The sequence below is a fragment of the Podarcis vaucheri genome (assembly GCF_965113315.1).
Source record: "Podarcis vaucheri genome assembly, chromosome: 3".
NCBI classification, from domain to species: Eukaryota; Metazoa; Chordata; class Lepidosauria; order Squamata; family Lacertidae; genus Podarcis; species Podarcis vaucheri.
The window spans coordinates 107,039,995-107,057,671 of record NC_138761.1 but is presented as its reverse complement, the minus strand read 5'-3'; the positions used below and the strand labels follow the sequence as shown (position 1 = coordinate 107,057,671).

Below are 17,677 nucleotides of genomic sequence, written 5' to 3'. Positions count from 1 at the left end.
AGTCCAAAACCCTCAATTTGTTTGTTGTTGTTTGTTTAAGTACAAAATTTATGTTTTATATAAAGGCAGGCATACATACACTCATGGGGTCTGAACAGGCAGTGACTTACCAGGAAGAAGTACTTGGGGGCATGGCGGGTAAAAGAAGAAGAGTTTGGATTTGATACCCCACTTTATCACTACCCGAAGGAGTCTCAAAGCGGCTAACATTCTCCTTTCCCTTCCTTCCCCACAACAAACACTCTGTGAGGTAAGTGGGGCTGAGAGACTTCAGAGAAGTGTGACTAGCCAAGGTCACCCAGCAGCTGCATGTGGAGGAGCAGGGAAGCGAACTCGGTTCACCAGATTACGAGTCTACCGCTTTTAACCACTACACCACACTGGCTCAGCAGCTGTGAAAAAGGAAAACTCCATGGTAGAGATCATTAGCAAGAGAATAAAACTGCCCAGGTTGGAATGTCATTATACAAATCTATGGTGCAAATGCTTTGAAATGCTGTGTACAGTTTTGATTGCCTCACCTTAAAAAGTATCTTGTAGAGTTGGGGCAGGTTCAGAAAAGGTCAACCAAAATGATCAAGGGAATGGAATAATTTCCTGATGAGAAGAGATTGCTGCCTTTGAGACTTTTTATTTTAGAGAAAAGGTGAGTAAGAGAAGCGTATAATTGTGTGTGGCATAGAGAAAGTGGATAGCAAAAATGTTTTTCTGCCTCTCTCATAACACTAGAATTTGTAGACATGTAATGATGCTGAATGTCAGAGGGTCCATGTCAGAAAAAAAGGACTTGATTTATAAGGCTACTGGCCATGATGATTATGTTCTGCCTCCATGGCTTTCCCAGCAGGTTCTCAGTTCTGTCAGGGGGTTTTCCTGATTCAACTAAGGAAAGAAGACCTGTATAATAAGGGAAATATGGCCCTTATTAGCGCGTTTTTCCCTAGACCCAGGACACTATTTTAATCAGAGTTTGCACATACATAGTTCCCACTGCTGAACAAGGAGGGTGCTGTTGTTTGTGTGTGCATGAGGCTTTGTCAAAGCTGAGCTGCAAACAGCTCTCAGAGGTAAGCCAGGGAGATGGAGCCAAAGCCAAGTTGAACCGAAACATAGCGTGCTCAGGCGATGTCCAGCCCAAACAGGAATCCTATTAAAGCCCTTCTTGTTCGGGAATGCCCAATGACCGGCTTAGATGGGCAGGGCAAGCCCATATGATATTTCAGGGCCAGGAATTTGTACCAAATTTCAATCAGGTTGGAGCACCTTTCTGGGTACTGAATGTACGCTATTGTGCTCTGGACTGGCTCCATTCACCCTTGCCTAAGCAACAAGGTCTTCCTGATGTATTGGCAGTTCAGCAACTATAACACACAAAACAACACCCCCTGCCCAGAGGTTCCTGGTTTTAGGCACAGAAGCTCCTGATAGCCTCTTTCCCCTTCCAGCAATGGGGAAGCTCCCTTATGACACACAAAACATGCTACCCCCTCTGAGTGTTTGAGTTCTTACACTTCTGTTTGGCTAGGGTGTACTTTCCTTTCTTTTCTTTTGGGCAAGAGCAAACTGCTCTCTTCGATATCAGACAGTTGTTTCTAAGATGGCCATTCCCTGCCCTCTTGTCAGGGTTCAGACCTGGAACCTGGGGCCGCTTCAGAGGAGAGAAACAGGAGAAGGACCTCCAGCCGACCCCAACACAACAGCGCTGAGGAGCCTCCATACCCAGACATTCCAACTGCAGAACAAAATGTCTTCCAGTCCAGTTGTCTGGGTTCATGGCTGGTTCTCAAAATCCCTCCCTCCTCAACCCTGAGGCCAGAGAAGAGGAGGCAACAGGGCAGAGCAGGAGCTCAAGAACCACTAGCAAAGTGCCCAACTAGTCTATGCACAGGTCAACTTGACTGGAGGGGAAAACACTCATGTAAACACCTGCCTGGATCAGAGCATGGTAGAGAACCAGGAAGCAGTGGAGCCTCCAGTTTCTGTGTAAGATCTCTGTCCGGCCTACCTGTCAGCAAGTCAGTATGCCAAATCCAAAGCTCAAAGTCCAGGGGTCTATCCATACAAGCTAAGTCCAAAGGTCAGGAGATGAGGTTCAGGATCAATCCAAAGACCAGTAGTCAGTATACAGTCCAGAGTTAAATCCAAAACACAGTCCCATGAAGGTCCAGGAACATTGAAGTCAAGGTCCATCAACATGGGCAAGTGAGCAGACACAGTGCCTCATCTCTGTTGCCCTTTTACACATGCTGATTGCAGCATCTGGGCTTCATGAGGCATATGACTCTCATCTGCTTCAAGCTTCCTCCAGCTGAGGAATCACACACCTCCTCCCAGAGCTATTGAGTCCCACTTGGCCAGCTAGGGAGCTAGGCTGTGGGCCTTGGCTTGCCTCTGCCTCCTGGAGTGTCCCGCCTGCTGCTCCCCATGCCTCAAAGCCCACCATGTTCATGGACATAGGAGCCCCCCTGGCTCTGGTGATGGATCCTGCTGCTCTGATTTTTGCTCACCGACCCCCTATCCCCTCATCATCCTCAGCCACCCTGTGAGTGTTTCCTACAGAGAGCCAGTGTGGTGTAGTGGTTAAAAGCGGTAGACTCGTAATCTGGTGAACCAGGTTCACTTCCCTGCTCCTCCACATGCAGCTACTGGGTGACCTTGGGCCAGTCACACTTCTCTGAAGTCTCTCAGCCCCACTCACCTCACAGAGTGTTTGTTGTGGGGGAGGAAGGGAAAGGAGAATATTAGCAGCTTTGTGACTCCTTCGCGTAGTGATAAAGAGGGATATCAAATCCAAACTCTACACCAATTTCTCCTTCCCCATCCCCAGTGTGTCCCAGTCCCGGCTATTCCCTCGCTTGGCTCCTCTTTCTCCTCTTCCTCCTCCCTGTTGTTGTGCCCAGTTCAATCTCAGTCTGAACATCACCACTGCTTGGTGTAAGAGCTCCAGTGCCTGAACTGGTTAAAAGAGCACCTGCATAATGAATATACTCAGGACTTCCATAGAGAACTCAAAAAAACTCATTTCACACACATCTGTCCTTGTGAAGTTTTCATCCTCTCTTAGACATAGATCAGGTCATTGAAATACCCAGAATGTAATACTCATAGGCAAGCCCAAAGGCCAGCACCCCCTCCCCTCTGCAGGCACCCCCTCCTCCCTGCCTTTTTGGGCAACCTTCCCCAAGAGTTAAGTGGGTTTTTTTTATATGAAAAACAGCTCCCTCCATCTGCTCCAATTCTGAATCATGGATATCTTAGGTAACGTCTCTTTCAGCACGATGAAGTGGCTGGGGCCTTGGTGGCCCCCAGAGACATTACATCGTCATAAATAAGGGGATTTATTTACAGATATAAATCAAGGCACAGGGTTTGAAACACACCATGGGGAAAACGGGGAAAAAGGGAGCGCAATCAAGAGATGGGCCAAAACCTCCGCAAAAATAACTCTTCCCAAACATAGCGAACATTGTTTCAGGCTCGCATTGGACCTGTCCCCAGCATCTGAGCTTCTTTCATGACTCATTTCCCACAGATTGGCAAGTAACAGTTTCCTCCAACAACTGGCTGACAAACATGGCTAAAACTGAGCAGATGTACTTTGATTGACTGAGTTGCTTTGGTTCTGAGGGGAGGGGGGGTGCCGCTCCTCAAAGGCTACTGTGCATCAAACGTTTCGTGGCTGAGAAAACAAACCCTTCTCTTCTTTTCAACCAGATGTGAGTACGTTGCTCAATTCTACACATACCAGAACAACACTGAGAAAAAACTGCAGGAGAAACATCTGCTCAGAATATTGCTCTCCAGATTGTCGTGTTTTGCTTGGGGAGACATACAGTACCTGCAAGTCTCTGAGAAGTCCTAGGCTCTTTTTGAGAGCTGGCCAAAGGTTTCCCTGTAGAGGAGTCTTCTGCTATTGAAAGGGCTCTAGAATTGTGCCTCTTTTCTTCCATGGGCTAGGGGGAAATGGAAAAATTAACAAACAAGTTCCTTTCAGAAATGGTCAAAAGAAGAACTCTATACAGTGGTACCTCAGGTTACAGACACTTCAGGTTATAGACGCTTCAGGTTACAGACTCCGCAAACTCAGAAATAGCACTCGGGTTAAGAACTTTGCTTCAGGATGAGAACAGAAATCGTGCAGCGGAAGGCCCCATTAGCTAAAGTGGTGCTTCAGGTTAAGAACAGTTTCAGGTTAAGAACAGACCTCCAGAACGAATTAAGTTCTTAACCCGAGGTACCACTGTATCAACTTGACAGAAACTGATCCAATAAAAGGCAAGGGAGTGGCTGCCTAGTAACATTTTAGCTTGCAATCCTTAATCTGTTTCAACTCTGGAGTAACTACCATTTAAACACAGGCTTACAGTAGTTCTATTGAGTAAGGCCTGACATCAAAAGAGACCTAGGAATCAGATTTCGACTGTATTGTCTGACCCAGTTACTGATTACAGTAAAACAAAACAGCAGTTGGATAATTGGACCATCGAGAAGAAACTTCACAAGAAACATAGGAATTGGCCATTGGAGCTGCTGGACACAGGTGTTATAGCAAACACAGCACTGCGGTCTTAGCTCTTTCTAGGGGGGGTAAAGCGAGTGACTTCAGTTGACAGAACTATAGCAGCACCCATGTGAAGCAGAGTCCATCTCATTATGTTACCTATCAATTGCTATTGTTTTATAAAAGCTAACTCCAGTGATTGTCCAGTAATATCTCAGTTTTGGTCTGAAGTTGCTGCCCAGATTAATCCTGTCTTGGCAAAAATCCTTGATATTCAGGGATGTAAATTTATTTTAAATTACATTCTTGTAATATGTTGACTAATGGGGGGGAAGGATTTCATGAACCCTTGTGGTTGCTATCCAGACATATACTTTAAGCTTGGGAGGGTAAAAATTCATGATCTTAATGCCCTTGCTAGATTTGAAGGTGCTTTCTTATAAACACCAGCATATCTATTCGAACATTTGGAGGGCATATATTGTATGTGTCAGTTAAGATGGATGTGCTGATATTTATTGTGTTGTGAACGAGAGTTGATGACTTTTTGGTTTGGTTTGGTTTGGTTTGGTTTGGTTTGGTTTGGTTTGCTTGTTTTCCCCTTTTGGGTGTTGTGTTTTTTCTTTAATAAACTTGCAATTTTTAAAAAAATATTTGTATTGCTTTCAACTGTATATTTGTTGCTTCCTTTACTTTTTTGCATTGCATTTGACTAGATTACAATTTGAATTCTATGGAATTCAAATTGCAATGCAATAAAATGCCCCCTGTAAGAAATAAAAGAAGCAATTAAGGTAAAGGTAAAGGGGCCCCTGACCATTAGGTCCAGTCGTGGCCGACTCTGGGGTTGCGGCACTCATCTTGCTTTATTGGCCAAGGAAGCCAGTGTCCAGCTTCCGGGTCATGTGGCCAGCATGACTAAGCCACTTCTGGTGAACCAGAGCTGCGCCTGGAAACTCAGTTTACCTTCCCGCTGGAGCGGTACCTATTTATCTACTTGCACTGGCATGCTTTCAAACTGCTAGGTTGGCAGGAGCAGAGACCGAGCAACGGGAGCTCACCCTGTCATGGGGATTCGAACCACCGACCTTCTGATCTGTAAGTCCTAGGCTCTGTGGTTTAACCCACAGCGCCATCCGTGTCCCTTAAAAAAAAAGAAGCAATTAAAATGCAATTTTAAAAATCTAACACAGAGCATTACAACAGGCAGGAAAAATAAATTGTTACATGGCCTGCCAAGACCCACTGCAATTTTTGAGTTGTCTGGGGGATGGGATTGGGAACCCCTGGCCAAGAGTACTCCTAGCCTTACACCCAGCCAAGTTCTTTTCTGACCATTTTTCAGCTGTGTGGCCAACACTATGTCCCATATAGAAGCAATAGAAATTCCCTTCACAGTACAGGTAAGCTGGAGATATACCGTATGTAGTAGGTTTAAGTGGATGGAGGGAGAGGAGGAGGAGAGGCTACCATTGCCAAGGCCCAGCCCTGCATGATATGCCCTCTATGAGGGGATGTGGGTGGCGCTGTGGTCTAAACCACTGAGCCTCTTGGGCTTGCCGATCGGAAGGTAGGCGGTTCGAATCCACATGACAGAGGTAAGCTCCCATTGCTCTGTCCCAGCTCCCACCAACCTAGCAGTTTGAAAGCACACCAGTGCAAGTAGATAAATAGGTACCGCTATGGCGGGAAGATAAACAGTGTTTCTGTGCACTCTGGTTTCCATCATGGTTGCACCAGAAGTGGTTTAGTCATGCTGGCCACATGAGCCGGAAAGCTGCCTGTGGACAAACGTCGGCTCCCTCGACCTGAAAACCGAGATGAGCACCACAACCCCATAGTCACCTTTGACTGTACTTAACTGTCCAGTGGTCCTTTACCTTTACCTTTTGCCTGCCATCTCTGAGGGGCAGGCAGAGGACTGGGTCACCCTGGGTGGGAAGAAAGAGGAAGCAGAGCACAAGGAGTTTTGATTTAATTTTTTAAAAATACTTTGTGCATCAGCGTCTAATCTTGCCCTAATCTTGCTCCTTTCTAAAAATTTCTTTATTGGTGTGTATTTTTCTTTTCTTTTAATCTACCAAAGAATAAAATAAACTCAATTTGGGATTAAGGCGTTTTCTCCAGATGATGGAAGGCCTGTTGGTGGAGCAGTGGGGGCACTCGCTGTTCTTCTGGTAGGAAAGGGGGGCAAAAAAAAGATGAGGGGGTTCGAGGAGGGTCAGTGAAATATACTTGGAGTCGAGACTGGATTTCATGCTCTTTATTCAGCTCATAGTGGTGAGGAGGAATGGAAGTTCCCCCACAATATCTGCTTTATATACATTATTTACACAATGGGCTGCACGTGATTGGCTAATTCCGGGATTCTACTGTAGGCCAATCAGGTTGTGGATTCACTTCCACCTGGAGCTGGATTGGGTGGCTCCTGCGGACCAATCATACTGCTGCATTGCTCTAGGACCAATCAGACTGCTACATTTTGGATCCTATTGTTCTAGGACCAATCAGAATGCTGCATTTTGGATCCTATTCAGCTCAGTATATAACAGTCAGGTGGGCAGGGAATGAAAAATATCCCTATTTTCCTCTGAGGAACGTCGGAGGGCAGGCTTCTGAAATGCGACTTAGAGAAGCCCCCAGCAAAAGCTGTGAATCGTGGACTTTTATTTGCCCATGAGACAACTGCCACTGATGGCTGGCTGGCTGGCTGGCTGAGAACTGTGGTTTTCCTGGTGCTGACACACTTTCTCGATGGATGCGAAGCTTTTCCAAACCTCAGGCTTTTGAAACTAGATACTGGCAGCCCTGCTCAGAACAATGATTTCATCCCGATACACACAAAGCCAAAGAACACAAGCCTGTGCCCCTCTGATGTTTATTTTAAAATAATTATTGCATGTTCTCTCTTGCTTTGGAGAGCGCAGAAATATCGTGCTAGGCGTGATTCAGTTCAGAAGGACCGCAGATTGCTGCCGTGAGGGAAACCCGGGGACAGAATCCTGAACTGAGGTATCCATGCAGAAACAGAGACTCAGGAACATAGGTAAACCACCTTATACCAAGTCAGAGTGTTAGTTCACCCAGTTCAGTGCATTGATTGGACGTGGCTCTCCTGGGTTTCAGATGCAAGTCTATCCCAGCCCTATCTGCAGTTGCCAGGGGTTGAACCAAAGACCTTTTGCAGCAAATCACATGCTGTACCCAGTGGCATAGCGTGGGGGGTGCAGGGGGGGCCAGCCGCACCGGGCGCAACATCGGGGGGGGGCGCGCTCACACTCTCAGCTATCTGCCCCTACCTGGCTCACTCACTCTCTCTCACTGCAGTGCTGGCTGTGCGAATCCGATCCAAGCCGCCGGGTCGCCGCCCACTGTGGACGGGGGTGCCAGGCGTGCGGTGCGGAGAGAGAGCGAGGGACTATCTGGGGGAGGGACAGTGCAGCGGCCACCCAGCGCAGCGCTGAGCGTGGGAGAGAACCACACCAGACCAGACCAGGCAGCAGCAAGAAGAAGCTGGCAGCGGCGGCAGGTTAGGGGTTAGGGGGCGCAAATTACTTGCCTTGCCCCGGGTTAGGGGGCGCAAATTACTTGCCTTGCCCAGGGTGCTGACAACCCACGCTATGCCACTGGCTGTACCCTGACCTTTGGTCCTTCCCTGCAACAAATCCAAAGCTGCTCTCAAGGACAGGACTTGTTTTCTTCTCACATCATTTGGGTCCTTAAGAGCAATTATTTCCCCCTGGGGCTGAAAATTCTATCAGGCACAATTTCCGCTCTCGAAATTACCAAACCCTCTTTGGCCTCAATTCAGTAGCCTCCTGCAGGGGTGGGTAGATTTTACACTGAGGACAGCAACACTACAGAAGGGTAAATAGCCAATTAACTTTTGAAGGATGGGGAAAGAGTCAGGCCTTCCCCCCTGCAATGTTTATTTTGCACGTCCCACACTTGCAATTCAAAATGCATAAATGGTTGCCTCCATTCGAAAGTGGCCTTCTAGCCCGCATTAACTTTCAGATGGTGGAACACCTATTACACATTCAAAAACACAGGCCATAAAGAAAGCAAACATGCTAAGAACTGGACAGAGAAGAACAGAATGCAGTAGAAGGCTGAGGGAGGGCTGGCTGTGAAGGGGGGATTAACCCCTACCAGACTGGAGATTCTTTAATTTTCTTTCTACAACTGGGCTTGCTTCAGAGCATGGGTAGGCAAACTAAGGCCCAGGGGCTGAATCTGGCCCAATCGCCTTCTCAATCCAGCCCACGGACGGTCTGGGAATCAGCGTGTTTTTACATGAGTAGAATGTGCCCTTTTATTTAAAATGCATCTCTGGGTTATTTGTGGGGCCTGCCTGGTGTTTTTACATGAGTAGAATGTGTCCTTTTATTTAAAATGCATCTCTGGGTTATTTGTGGGGCATAGGAATTCATTCATTATTATTATTTTTCAAAATATAGTCCAGCCCCCCACAAATATGGCAACCCTAAGTTAGGGTTCCAAGCAGACATTTGCAAACATGCATCTAGACCTCTGTAAGAAAATGTGTTTTCGGGAGAAGATTGGGCAAAGAGAAGAAGTGGGTAAGGACTGAGCACCACTGCCCTCCACTAAACTGCCCCATTTTGACCCTATTATTATTCATTTAACAATGAGGCATTGAGGGACGTTCTAGTAACCTCCTTAGCATCTCCCCATCGCTCACAAGTTGTGTTAATCTTTAACGCTAGCGTATGTCGTGGGAAGGGGTGGGGGCAGTGGGAGATCCTTGTATGCTGCCAAGTCAGCCTGAACCTAATTTGTGGGCATCTTCTAATGAAAATAGACCATATAAAATGTATACAAATTCGCCGTTTGTAGTCTGGGGTCAAATAGACAGTTTAACTTAGAAATAATTACAAGCAAAGTGTCCCCCGCGAGCTGCCATGCAGACACGATGATTGCCCAGACTTTCATTAAGAAAAGAAACCCAACCAGAAAAAGAGGGGGGTGGGGGTGGGGAAGGTTCCAGGCATTCTTTAACTCTATCGAGTTTGTCAGCACACTGCAGCTGATGACAATGCATCTGCCTGCGGATGCCAAAATAAGATGTTGAAATTTTTGTGATGCCTGCATTGCATTAGAAAAAATTTGTTTTTTTAATCCCAAGCGGAGCCAATTTGTTGGGCACAAAAGGGTTTGGGGAGTAGGGTGGGATGGGGAAGCGGGGCTTGTCGAAAAACAGGTGTGCTGTTGCCAGAATTTGGATCCAGCCAAAAAGCAATTGTTGTTCAAGAGTGTTGCCTTCTCCACCCCCTTTCAAAAGCCCATCACAACACTTGACCCCGTTTCCCTCCAAAATCCCTGTTCCTTTCTTCAGTTTCACCAGTGAAAAGTTACAGAGAAGAACAGTCTTGTAGCAGCTGTTTCCAGTGGACTTTGATCAAGCGATGCCGTAACCCCTATAGGGAGGCATGCTTAATTTAAAAGGTATTCTTGGTGCTATTCCCGTGGAACAGACATACGTGTGTCCTGGACAACATTCATAACCCATCCCCCCCACCTCTCTCTCTCTCTCTCTCTCTCTCTCTCTCTCTCTCTCTACCATGTAACTACCATACAGTATTTCCCCCGCAAGCTGAGGGCTTTTGTTCAAGGGACATTTGTTATAATGAACCTCCTCGGCTTATGATACAGGGGGCAGCTGTGTCTAAGCATCACTGAAGACTTGGTTTTTCCATCTTGTTGTTTAGTCATTTAGTCATGTCCGACTCTTCGTGACCCCATGGACCAGAGCATGCCAGGCACTCCTGTCTTCCACTGACTCCCGCAGTTTGGTCAGACTCATGTTTGTAGCTTTGATAACACTGTCCAACCATCTCGTCCTCTGTCATCCCCTTCTCCTTGTGCCCTCCATCTTTCCCAACATCAGGGTCTTTTCCAGGGAGTCTTCTCTTCTCATGAGGTGGCCAAAGTACTGGAGCCTCAGCTTCACCATCTGTCCTTCCAGTGAGCACTCAGGGCTGATTTCCTTAAGAATGGATAGGTTTGATCTTACTAGTTTTTAGTTAGTTTGATCTTACTAGTTTTTAGTTAGACTAAATTTCTGTGAAATTGCAGACGAAGGTTGAGAAATATCAACTTGCGTGGGACTTAATTTCAGATTAAACACCTATAGGCTTGCACCGTACGCAGGCCCCAGGCAGGAATTTTTCCACTTGGCAAATTGGCACTGGCCATTGGGTTTTCTCCCCTTGGGCCCAATCCATAAAACAGCCCAGAGAGAAATAACAAGACAAATGGAGGCTGCTGCTCATTTTCCTAACTCCTGTCACTGTTCCCTCGCATAGACGAGACAACTGAACAGGCCAAGACAGAAAGGAGAGTTAAAAGCAGATGGCTCCAGCGGTTGGCAATGGTTCCTGCTGCTGTGCAGGCCTTGACATTTGCCCGCTGATGCTGATTCCCAAAACTGGGCCTGATTACTTAAGGTTATAGCTTGAAAAAGCCACTCATGATCAAAAGTAAGAATAAATGTCCATGACCTAAGGTTTCCTCAGATTTTCCTTCACATCCGTGTAGGAACACCAATGAACACTTGACAGATTTCCTGTTCCTCATTGTTTCCAGGGCTGAATCCATACTGCATAGAAACTCTGCAAAAAAACAAAACTTCGACATTCGTTTTCATTCCAATACGCCACTTTCTTGGAAAATATTTATCTTTGCATCTTACTAAATGATTGGGTAGGAGTCTATTTACATCACCATGAAATATGCAAAAGCATAATCGTATTTGAACTTGTGCATATGTATGCTAGCCAAAGGGAAATTATAAAACATTTCTATATTCATATTCGCTTCTTTTCTGATTTTATCCTTAATTACTTCTAATTTCAAAGGTTCTGGTTCCTTTGCTTTCTTCACTAATATTTGCTGCTGAACACTTTGTACGAATTATGTCGCAGGAGACTGAGGTGTGGAGCAAATTGTACAACACTGATCCCTTTGGTTTCTGTTCTCTGCTTCTTTCATGTACATTTTTGAAGCAATAGGGATCCAAGTATACCACAAACAAACCACCAGTATACTACATAGAACACCTCACAAGCACACTAGCTGCAGCCTTTCTTTGTCCCACTGAAGGTGCCAATTCTCTCAAATAAAGTTTACAGACATGGGCTGATTTTTAGAGGTCCATGGCATCCATTTCCATTCAGGACTTATTGCCCTGTAGGAATGCAACTGACTAACATTACCAAATTTAAAAAATAAAAAATAAATGAGCGAGGACTTCCATTAAGAGGTTTAGTTTCAGTTGTTACCACAATCAAATTTCATTATGGTTTTTTGTGTTTTTTTAAAAGGTTTTTGGACAGCTCCTTTGACAGACAACAGGGGTTAGTTTACACAGCCACTTGTATCCTTGATTTCCTTTATGGTGAACTGGGCAATGATGGTGTTTTTTCATTTCATTAGACCAGCAGTGTATCAACATTTTTAGCCGAAGTGAAACTTTATAAGTCTTTCAGTATGTACTAGGCATTCGCACGCAATCATTATTACCCATTTGATTTGTCCTTTGCTTTCTGATGGCAGCCTGAAAAGGGCACTACGCTCAAATATATTTGGATTAAACAATGTGTATTATTGTCCTTGGCCACATTCCTGATACTCAACGTGTTTATCCACAGGATCGCATTCCACTGAAATCAGAGGAATGGTGACTTCCATTGCTTTTCTTTAAATGGACGGGTAAGCACTTGCTACATCAAACCCCATTGCTACATTAAACACCGTGTTTGGGTTGTTGTTCCTTTCAAAATGGGGAGGAATGAATATTCTCTCCCTTTTTTAAAAAAAGGTGGCCTGCCTACCAGTAGCATGGGGGGCAGTACAATGACCATTTCACCATTTCAGATTAGTACATCAGTCATTTATCTTCATAGGGATGCGGGTGGTGCTGTGGGTTAAACCACAGAGTCTAGGACTTGCCGATCAGAAGGTTGGCGGTTCGAATCCCCACGACGGGGTGAGCTCCCGTTGCTCAGTCCCTGCTCCTGCCAACCTAGCAGTTCGAAAGCACGTCAAAGTGCAAGTAGATAAATAGGTACCACTCCAGCGGGAAGGTAAACAGCGTTTTCGTGCGCTGCTCTGGTTCGCCAGAAGCGGCTTAGTCATGCTGGCCACATGACCCAGAAGCTGTACGCCGGCTCCCTTGGCCAATAAAGCGAGATGAGCGCCGCAACCCCAGAGTCAGCCACGACTAGACCTAATGGTCAGGGGTCCCTTTACCTTTACATTTGCAGGACGAAGGTTTGTTCACTCATTGTGGAACATAGGATCCAATTCCCAAGGGCTGAGATCCCTTTGTGCCCCCCCATAAAATATTTGAGGAGGCAGGGGGGGCCAAAGTTGATGGGCATTGCCATTCAAATGGTGTGCATGTGCTGTGTCATGTGATCAGCTTACCTGTCCCGCCCCCATATTTTATTCAAGTTGGCACCCCTGTTATGGAAAATATGCACTGCAACCTCTATAGGTTTTTCCATACGTGCCATCAATGTTCAATGGTCCTTTTTCTTAAAATCCTAGGGGCGGGGTGAGGGAGAACTTCTCCACTCCAACTATTGCAATTGCGAAAGTAACAGCACTAACATTACATCTGTTTTCTAGAAGAGAGACTTGAGGGGGTGGGCAAAAGGGGGGGGAGTTGGCATCAATCTCCTGTTTCCTCGGCCACTAATGGCTACTTGTTTGAAGAAAATGAAATGAAATGAAAAGGCACTGCTTCTAGGATGCTGTTTTTTTTAATGGACATTTTAAATGAATTATCTTGATTGATCTGCTTGTCAAGATAATTAGATAAATTATTCCTTCAATCTACATTTACAAACTCAGTCCAACAGGTACAGAAAATTATCCAGACTAAGAAGTTAAAGGACTCTGATGTAAATCAACAATGAGATTAGTGTTCCTATCGCTCGCTCTTTCCCCGACATACTGGACAACAGAATAAATAAGCTTATGTTTCAGCTTCCTTTGCGTTTCACTTTGAGTTCCCCCATTTCAGCTCTGTTTAAACGTGAAAGCATTTGAATGACGAACACTGTAGTTTTCTAAAGAGCATTCGTGAGAAGATCGCGAAGTATTTCCAGATCTTAGGCGCCAGTTCTTGGCAAACTTGCTCGGGTAAGAGAAAAGATCTACTTTAAGGCGGGAAAATATCGAAGGGTTGTTTTTAAATAACATGGATGTACATTAAAAAAAAGAACAGTACATTCCTGTAATTGTTTATTTCCAGGAGATTAAAAATGTATGCGCCAGGCTTGTAAAGATAAAAAACAAACTTTGCCTTAGACAGTTAAGGCAGCTGTCCCACACTATTTTCATTGGGAGTGTTAAAGCATATACCTAGCTCTCTCCCACTTGTATCTGCGGGATTCACAAGCGCTTAAATACAACTAGATCGTGCCTTTATTATGCATCTGCATTTCATCCAAATATTACTTTCAAGATGTCCTTCAAACAGGATTTTTTTAAACTTTTGCTTAATAATTAATTGATTGATTGATTGATTAAATAAATTTTATTTATCTCCCACCCTATAACTAGAGGTCTCAGGGCAGTTCACAGAACAAAAATCAGAATATAAAACCACAATATATATATATAATCAAAATAAAAACAACAACCCAATAACACCCTCTCTCCAAAAGAGAGAGAGAGAGAGAGAGAGAGAGAGAGAGAGAGAGAGAGAGAGAGAGATTTTAAATGGGCATAGGATGTCAATCAGATCAACCAAAGGCCTGGTTAAAAAGGCACATTTTTGCCTGGCACCTAAAGGTGTATAATGAAGGCGCCAGGCGAACTTCCCTGGGGAGAGCATTCCACAGACGGGGAGCCACTGCAGAGAAGGCCCTGTTCTTGTGTTGCCACCCTCTGGACCTCTCGAGGAGGGGGCACACAAAGAAGAGCCTCAGAAGATGATCTCAGGGTCTGGGCAGGTTCATATGGAAAGAGGCGGTCTTTGAGGTATTGCGGTCCTGAGCCATTTGTTTGTTTATTTATTTAGGGTTTATTTATTTAGTTACTAAATTTATATTCTGCTTTAGCTGAGATTCCTACATTGCAGGGGGTTGGACTAGATGACCCTTGGCATCCCTTTCAACTCTACAATTCCTCCCAGATGAGCCCAGGGTTGCAGCCAAGACTTCATGGGTGGCATTCCCCTTTGTCTCATCCCTTGTTGCCTGCCCCACCCCAAAACAGACTGCTCCAGAAGATCCCACAACCTTCTGTGCCATTGGGGGTGACGTCAAGCTACTGGATGGTTGCAGCACCTTCTGTGGCTGTAGAGGCCGATATGGGAGAGACATGTTTCGTTGCAGCTGGGGGAGATGAAAAGTGTGCAAAATGGTACACAGGATAAAACCAAACAGCCTACCTCCCCTACTGTGCATATACTGCCTACATAGTTTAAGCATGAACACAAAGTGGAAATTGTGCTTTTCCCAACAGGGAAAAGAAAAACAAACTAGGACAGAGAGAAGGAGTGGGGCAGCTGGTTGGCAGGCAGTCTTGAAGCAGCAGCACGGTCCCTTTTTCTCCCTGAATGCTGAAACAAATCTATGAAGATAGAAATATCTCCCTTCTATGAAGTCACTGGCTAAAGATTTCTCTTGAATCACAAGACCAAAGAACAAAAACCCAAGATACATCACAAGAGCCCTGGCTGATAAGATGTTCCTTGGCTGTTGTCATCTTATGGACACATAAAACTTATCCAACCTGGGTAAGGCGCACCACAGTAACAGGGAAAGGCTTGAGAAGGGAGTGAGGAACAACTCAGTTTGGCGATGAGGAATCACTGGCAGACCACATGTATGACTCGGGGAGATATCTATCTTTTGGTGTTCATGGTTTCCCCTTTTACGTTAGTCGGTCCAAGATCCTTTTACATGTTGCACACAATTGTGGCAAAGCGTAGTAGGAGAAGGCAGCTTATAAATGTTTCAAGGTTTGGAACCGAAATCAGAGGATAATGACAAGCAAGTTTCCTAACTGAGCACTGCAGATTATTTGCCATCATACTTAATCCACTTTGTGTTTCCTTTCATGTGCTCCTTCATGCCAAAGACTAGCAGCGACCAAGAGCATTCAAACAGTGGAGGTTTTGTCTCTGAGCTCGGGCAACAAGTCTACGATAGTTTTCCTCTCATAGTTTTTTTTTTTTTCCTTTTGTGATGGATGTGGTGATTCTGAAAGGTGAGCACTTGGAAAACAATACGGGCTGTTTTAGTCAGCTCAGGTTCGCAGGCCAGCAAGCAAACTGACCAAATTTTTAAAAATAATACAGTGATCTAGTTCTGTAGAAATTTGTTAAGCCTGCTTCACTCTTTCCTGGGATATAGCACACACAGTGAGCAGCGAGGGTGAAATGCTGTTCAGTCTTTGCAGCATGAAAATGGGCTTCTACTACCCATCATGCCACAGACAGGTGACCTTTGACACTGGAGTCAGTGAAGCGTCGGGGGCGAAAACCCTGTATGGCCTCCCCATGGTGACCAAAATGCAAAGAGCCGAGCTTGTGCATTTTTTCAAAGAGGAAATTTAGATAGGTGCAGGCTTATTGCCTACACAGAGCTAGGGAATGAGGCGAGACAATCAGGAGTTGCACCTTTTGTGTCCACAGCCCTCAGCCTTAACACCGGCTCACCACAGGGTTGCGTGTTGAGTCCCCTGCTCTATGCTCTCTATACGTATGACTGTACAGCCATCTACTCCAGCAACAAAATCATCAAGTTTGCTGATGACACTACGGTGGTGGGGCTCATTTCGGGAGGGGATGAGTCCGCCTATCGGGACGAGGTGGAGCGGCTCTGTGTTTGGTGTGGAGAGAACAATCTGGCTCTCAATACGGCTAAGACCAAGGAATTGGTAGTGGATTACAGGGGAAAAAAGGCGGACATTCAGCCCTTGTATATCAACGGGAACGGGTGGAGAGGGTGGCGGAATTCAGGTTTTTGGGAGTGATTATGGATCAGGGCATGACTTGGAGCGCAAATACCACTGCTCTGGTGAAGAAGGCCCAGCAGAGAATTTATTTCCTCAGACTTTTAAAAAAGAACAATCTGAGTGAGAGACTGCTGGTGTCCTTCTACCGAGGCTCCATAGAGAGCATACTTACATATTGTATTTGTGCTTGGTTCTCCAGTTGTACAGCTAGGGAGAGGAAGGTGCTCCAGAAGGTCATAACCACAGCCCAAAGGATTATTGGTCAACCTCTCCCACCTTTGGAAGAACTGTACGGTTCCCGTTGCCTTAGGAAAGCAAACAACATCCTGCGGGATCCATCTCACCCGGGATATAGTTTGTTCGCACTACTGCCTTCTGGCAGGAGGTATAGAAACATCAAGTCTAGGACAAATAGACTGAAAAACAGTTTCTATCCAAGAGCTGTGGCCTTTTTGAATGCTGTAACTCGATAGTGAGACCGGGGAGTTTGATGGGTGAGGGTGTGGGTGTGGTTGGAAGGTGGTTTGTTGGTTGTTGCTGTTGTTTTGTTTTTGTTGTTTTTAAGGGTTGGCATCCAATTTCGTTGCACTTGTGCAATGCTGCACTAGTGTAATGACAATAAAGAATCTATCTATCTATCTTTTCTAAACATCTATTAAAAAAAATCTATTAAAAATTACAGGAACTCTGCCTCCATTGTGTCTGATCAATTGAGTTAAATCTAATCAGAAGGGCAGACTTCACTTCCTGGGACAATGCCAGATTTACAGAAGCCGCCCTGGTTTCTGATTTGATCCCAGAATGCCTCGCTTTTCCTTAGAGTTTGGATTTGATATCCCGCTTTATCACTACCCTGCGGAGTCTCAAAGCGGCTCACAATCTCCTTTCCCTTCCTCCCCCACAACAAACACTCTGTGAGGTGAGTGGGGCTGAGAGACTTCAGAGAAGTGTGACTGGCCCAAGGTCACCCAGCAGCTGCATGTGGAGGAGCGGAGAAGCGAACCCGGTTCCCCAGATTACGAGTCCACTGCTCTTCACCACTATGCCACACTGGTCCCTATTTTCATTGGAGAAATGTTGGAGGTTATGGCATTGTCTGATCCCTGAGCTAAGGAGATAAGTAACTATACAACCTTTAGAAGACATCTGAAGGCAGCCCTGTATAGTTTTATTATGTTT

At 45.5% G+C, this 17,677-nt stretch overlaps 1 long non-coding RNA gene across 1 annotated transcript; it reads left to right on the top strand.

The window, feature by feature from the left end:
* The first annotated feature begins 7,510 nt into the window (after positions 1-7,510).
* Positions 7,511-15,796, top strand: LOC309528376. The gene is made up of 3 exons (XR_014217723.1): positions 7,511-7,547; positions 12,175-12,235; positions 15,620-15,796. It is a non-coding gene; the product is annotated as an uncharacterized lncRNA (long non-coding RNA).
* The last annotated feature ends 1,881 nt before the right edge of the window (positions 15,797-17,677 follow it).